The 5,883-nt window shown below is 45.5% G+C and overlaps 1 long non-coding RNA gene across 1 annotated transcript; it reads left to right on the forward strand.

The window, feature by feature from the left end:
- On the forward strand, window positions 1-5,677 carry LOC147649855 (uncharacterized). Its single transcript, XR_015278044.1, has 4 exons — window positions 1-243; window positions 1,549-1,649; window positions 4,503-4,632; window positions 5,284-5,677. It is a non-coding gene; the product is annotated as an uncharacterized LOC147649855 (long non-coding RNA).
- The last annotated feature ends 206 nt before the right edge of the window (window positions 5,678-5,883 follow it).

Below are 5,883 nucleotides of genomic sequence, written 5' to 3' on the forward strand. Positions count from 1 at the left end.
TTGGCGGGCCTGGCGCTGCCTCGGGCTGTGATTGGCTGGGCTGGCCGGCCGTGGGCCATAAATAGCGTGAGCTGGAGGGGTGCGGGCGTTAGTTCGGCGGCGAGCGGTGGAGAGGCGGCGGCGGCGGCGGCGGCGGCGGCGGCGGCGGCGGCGGCGAGCGGCGGCGAGCGGCGGCGTGAGCGATCCAGGGAGCGCCGGTGCGCCAGGACGGGAGCCCTGCGCTCACTGAACTGGGGAGCGCCGGTGAGGTCGGGCGCCATGCCCGCGTCTGCTGGGGCCAGCATCTGGGGGCTGGCGGTGTCCTGGGGCGGCGGGGCCGGTCATGGCCAATTCTTTCTGCCACGTCCTGGGCTTTTCGGGCGGCCGGAGGCGGGTGCGGGGTCTGGAGTGGCACAGGGAGACGAGCTGCTGCTTCTGCGGGACAGAGAGGAGCTGTTTTGTAGTTTCTGGATTGAAGATAATGTTTAAAATATCGAGAATAAAGCTGGGTTTTTTCGTTTTTATTATTTTAGTTTGATTTTATTTAAAATAATAATGATTTTCTTTATTACGTTGCTTTGTTTTGCTCGTTTTATTAAAATAATAAAATTATTATTAATTATAATTACTTTTAACAAGATATATTGTTATCCTTATATGTATTAGTTTAACTAAGTATTAATAAATAATGATTAAATATTATCTATTATTAAATACTATTTGTTAATCATTATTTAATTAAATATTTATTATTTATTAGTTTGTTATTTACTAATTATTTAATACTATTAAATATTAATTAAATATTTATTAATAATTATTTAATTAAATATTTTTATTTATTTTTATTTATTAGTTAGCTAATACTTATTAATATTTATTGATTATTAATTAAATCTTAAATAAATATAAATTATTAATTAATAAAATATTGATTATTTATGAGTTCATTATTATTATTTATGATTTAGTTATTAATTAAATATTATTTATTAATTAATTATTAAAATTAATTACTTTAGGGGCTTTTTTGCTGGATAGCTGATGTTAATTCAGTAGAGATTGTGGGGCTGGGGCTGAAACACCCATGGTGGGACCAGTGGAGACATAAAGCCCCAGGGTGTGGAATAAAGACCTTGGCACTGGAATCATGCCTAAACCAATGTGGGGCAATGGAAATAACTGAGGCTGGAGCTGGATAAATGCCATGGGGGAAGGGGATGGAGCTGCAGCTCAGGGCCTGCATGAGGTGCCTGGGGGATTAGCAGCCCCTGTCTGCTGGTACCAAGGAGAGTCTGAGGGGCTGAGAGGGCCCAAGGGCACCTTTTGGGATGGGGGAGCAGGGGCCCAATGGCTATTCCCAGCCCCTGGTTCTGCCAGGGGGGTGAGGGGGGGGTGAGGGGGGGGCCTTTGGGCCAGTGCTGGGCTGAGACCCAGGGGGAAGGGGAAGGTACCTGTTGGGCTTGAGGCCTCAAGTGGCCCCAAAGTTGGGCTCCCATTAGGGTGGGTCGGACAGTATCTAGAGACATTGAAGTGATAATAATAACTGATTTGTGGCCTTATCAACAGCCCCGGGCTGCAGTGAGAAGCAGGAGCAGCTTTCAGCCACCAGTAGTGGGAAGCTGAGGAGCTGGAACTGAGGAAGCAGAGCTGGAGCAGACAGAAACATGGTAGGGTTTAGAATAAAACTGTTGTGGGGCTGGGATAAGGAATATGGAGCTGGGATGCAAACTGCATGGCTGGAGCTGAAGTCAGAGTAAGGGCTGGGATAGGGCCTTGCAAAGCTGTTCCTGCAGTAAGGATGGTCAGGTTGGGGCTGGAATGTGGGTTCAAGAGCTAAACTCAAACCACAGAGAGCTAGAGCTAAAACAGAGATCCTGCCTGGAGAGCCAGAAAGCAGCATGATGTGTCACTGCTGGGAAGATGAGGAGGCAGAAGCGCAGCACAAGAGCTGGCAGTCAAATAAAGCTTGTGGGACTGAAGCTGAAATCACTGGGGCTGGTATGGGGACTGCTGGAAACACTGTTCTGAGGGGATAGTGACTGTACATGTGGGAAGCAAGCATAGAATGGTACACAACGGGGCAGGCTGTAAATACAGTAAAGATTGCTTTGGGGTTGGGATGGGGTGGGAGTGGCATTTCTCAGCCTGGAGGTGAAACCTCAGAGCTGGAACCAAGGAAAAAGACCCTTTATCTCAAACTGGAGCAGCTTCACCTACCAGAGAGGGGGAAAAAGAAGCGGATGTGGAGCTGGAAGAAGAGAGCTTGCAGTGAAATAAAGCTTGTGGGCCAAGAGCTGAAATCACTGGGGCTGGGAAGGGCTCTCCAGGGCTAGAGCTGAAATCACTGTGGGGCTGGGATAGGGACTGCTAATGGGATTGCCACTGTCGGATCTGTGTGCTGGAATCTCTCTAGGCCTGTGATATGGATGTTGGGGCTGGGTCCTGTGATTGGAAATAGAACAAGACAGTCAGGGCCAAAAACAGGGGGCTGTAATATGAGAGCTGAAAAGCTGGCAGTGCTGGGATTTTGCCTGCGTCTGTGATAGCCACTGTAGGACTGGTGCTGAAATCAATGTGGGGCTGGGATATGGATTGATAATGCGATTGCCACTGTAGGATCTGTGTGCTGGAATCTCTCTAGGCCTGTGATATGGATGTTGGGGCTGGGTCCTGTGACTGGAAATAGAACAAAATGGGTAGGGCCAAAATAATGAGACCGTAACATGGGAGCTGAAATGCTGGCAGTGCTGGGATTTTGTCTGTGTCTTTGATAGCCACTGTAGGGCTGCTGCTGAATTCACTGTGGGGCTGGGACATTGACTCTGGGGTGGGCTTCTAGGCCCTAGGGTGGGAGCTGAAATGTTGCCGAGCTGGAGACAGGAGGAAGATCCTGCGCCTTGAACCTGGAGAAATTTCAGCCAGCAGCACTGAAGAAACACGCATCTGGAGCTGGAAGAAGAGCTTGCAGTGAAATAAAGCTTGTGGGCCAAGAGCTGAAATCACTGTGGGGCTGGGAAGGGCTCTCCAGGGCTAGAGCTGAAATCACTGGGGGGCTGGGATAGGGACTGATAATGGGATTGCCACTGTAGGATCTGTGTGCTGGAATCACTGTAGGCCTGTGATATGGATGTTGGGGCTGGGTCCTGTGACTGGAAATAGAACAAAATGGGTAGGGCCAAAATAATGAGACAGTAACATGGGAGCTGAAATGCTGGCAGTGCTGGGATTTTGTCTGTGTCTTTGATAGCCACTGTAGGGCTGCTGCTGAATTCACTGTGGGGCTGGGACATTGACTCTGGGGTGGGCTTCTAGGCCCTAGGGTGGGAGCTGAAATGTTGCCGAGCTGGAGACAGGAGGAAGATCCTGCGCCTTGAACCTGGAGAAATTTCAGCCAGCAGCACTGAAGAAACACGCATCTGGAGCTGGAAGAAGAGCTTGCAGTGAAATAAAGCTTGTGGGCCAAGAGCTGAAATCACTGTGGGGCTGGGAAGGGCTCTCCAGGGCTAGAGCTGAAATCACTGGGGGGCTGGGATAGGGACTGATAATGGGATTGCCACTGTAGGATCTGTGTGCTGGAATCACTGTAGGCCTGTGATATGGATGTTGGGGCTGGGTCCTGTGACTGGAAATAGAACAAAATGGGTAGGGCCAAAATAATGAGACCGTAACATGGGAGCTGAAATGCTGGCAGTGCTGGGATTTTGTCTGTGTCTTTGATAGCCACTGTAGGGCTGCTGCTGAATTCACTGTGGGGCTGGGACATTGACTCTGGGGTGGGCTTATAGGCCCTAGGGTGGGTGCAGGGTCTGGAGTGGCACAGGGAGACGAGCTGTTGTTTCTGCGGGACAGAGAGGAGCTGTTTTGTAGTTTCTGGATTGAAGATAATGTTTAAAATATCGGGAATAAAGCTGGGTTTTTTTCATTTTTATTATTTTTAGTTTGATTTTATTTAAAATAATAACGATTTTCTTTATTACATTGCTTTGTTTTGCTCGTTTTATTAAAATAATAAAATTATTATTAATTACAATTACTTTTAACAAGATATATTATCTTTATATGTATTAGTTTAACTAAATATTAATAAATAATGATTAAATATTATCTACTATTATTAAATACTATTTGTTAATCATTATTTAATTAAATATTTATTATTTATTAGTTTGTTATTATTTACTAATGATTATTTAATACTATTAAATATTAATTAAATATTACTTATCAATAATTGATTAAATATTTAATATTTAGTTGTTAGTTAGCTAATATTTATTAATTATTGTTATAAATACACTAGAAACAGATATATAAGGAAAGGTTTTTATTAATTACAGCAAGCCAGCAATAAGCAAAAGTCGGCGCCAGGCAGCAGGGAGGAGGAGGAGAAACCTCCTCACCATTTATTGATTATTAATTAAATATTAATTAAATACTATTTATTAATTATTAAGTAAATATTGATTAATTATTTATTTGCACGTTATTATTTATTATTTAATTATTAATTAAAACTCTAGGTGATTTCCAGGAGCAAACAAAAGGCGATAGTCAAGGTGCTAGTGAACTGGTGTTAAAAGACAAATTCTTCATTGTCAATCCAGCTACCATCCTTGTTCAGTTAAACTCTGCAACAGATCTCCCACAAAGGTAATTTTCTGCTTCTCTGGCTTAATTCTATTCATCTTTTAGCGAGTAATTAGCACCGCTTGGTGTTCTTTTAAGCCCAACTAATTGCACCTTGTTTTAGGAGAGAAAGTTAATGCCTCTCCAAGTAGGTTAGTGCAGCAATTTATGATGAGAGCTGGGACCAGGCAGAGGTGTGGACCAGGGGCACCATTGCTGCTGCTGCTGCCGCCGCCACCAGAAGCCTGGTGCTTGCTCCATTGCAAAGATTTCCCAGTTTTAATTTGAGCTGTTTTCTGGATGCTGTGGCTAGCAGCAGTGAGCCCACATTGCCAGCGGCTGCCTCTGCTACTTAGCAATGGTCAGAGGGGTGCAGGACAGACTTGATTGCGCCTGGAAGTGTGTGGCAGCAGAAGGATGCCCACAGCACACCATGGTCACATGGTTATAGAGTCATAGGGGATGGTGACAGGGCCACCACCTGCCACACAGTCAGAGGGGCTCAGCCAGGACCAGCTCTAGTGCCACCAGGGAGGCAGAAGGGGCTGGATGTGGCTGTGAGGCAGTGGTGTGACCCTTACAGGGAAGTCCTCCTCTGGGATAGTCACTTTGTAGTGATATCTGTAGGTCAAGACTCCTGCTACAGTAGCATTTACCAAATTGTTCTTTGCTCAGTTGTGTCCTGCTGTTGCTGCTTCTGAAGGATCATGGAATCACAGAATGGTTTGACTTGGAAGTGACTTTAAAGCTCATCTCATTCCACCCTTGCCATGAGCAGGGTCACCTTCACTAAACCAGGTTGCTTCGCCCTGGCCTTGAACACTTCCAGGGATGGAGCACTTCCACGATGGCTGTTTGACTTCCTTTGCAATGGCAAATGCTTTTGCTGGGGTTCCTCTGCTGAAATCACACCCTGACCAAATGCAACACCAACAAAAATCTGGACTTGTGCCAGACTGCCATCATCAGAGCTCAGCCAGCAAACAGTGCTCAGCAAAAGGCAACTAGACATCGTGTTTGGAGGCCTCACTTATGGAGCTGCTGATGAGGCATCAGTGACTTTGATAATGACAAGGACTAGAAAGCAAATGCTTCCACAATAAATCTTGTCTACTTTAAAAGTAGGTTATACTTTGAAAGCGCTTTAGTTCTTAGGAATTTAATATTTCTATGTCAATTGTAAGACAAGTAATTGGATGGGGAGAAGGTTGTTACCGGAACCTGAGATCAAAGGCAGGATTTGAAATGATGTGCAGGTGGGTGTCTTTGTTCACT

The sequence above is a fragment of the Cyanistes caeruleus genome, chromosome 19 (genome assembly GCF_971803275.1).
Source record: "Cyanistes caeruleus chromosome 19, bCyaCae1.hap1.1, whole genome shotgun sequence".
Lineage (NCBI taxonomy): Eukaryota > Metazoa > Chordata > Aves > Passeriformes > Paridae > Cyanistes > Cyanistes caeruleus.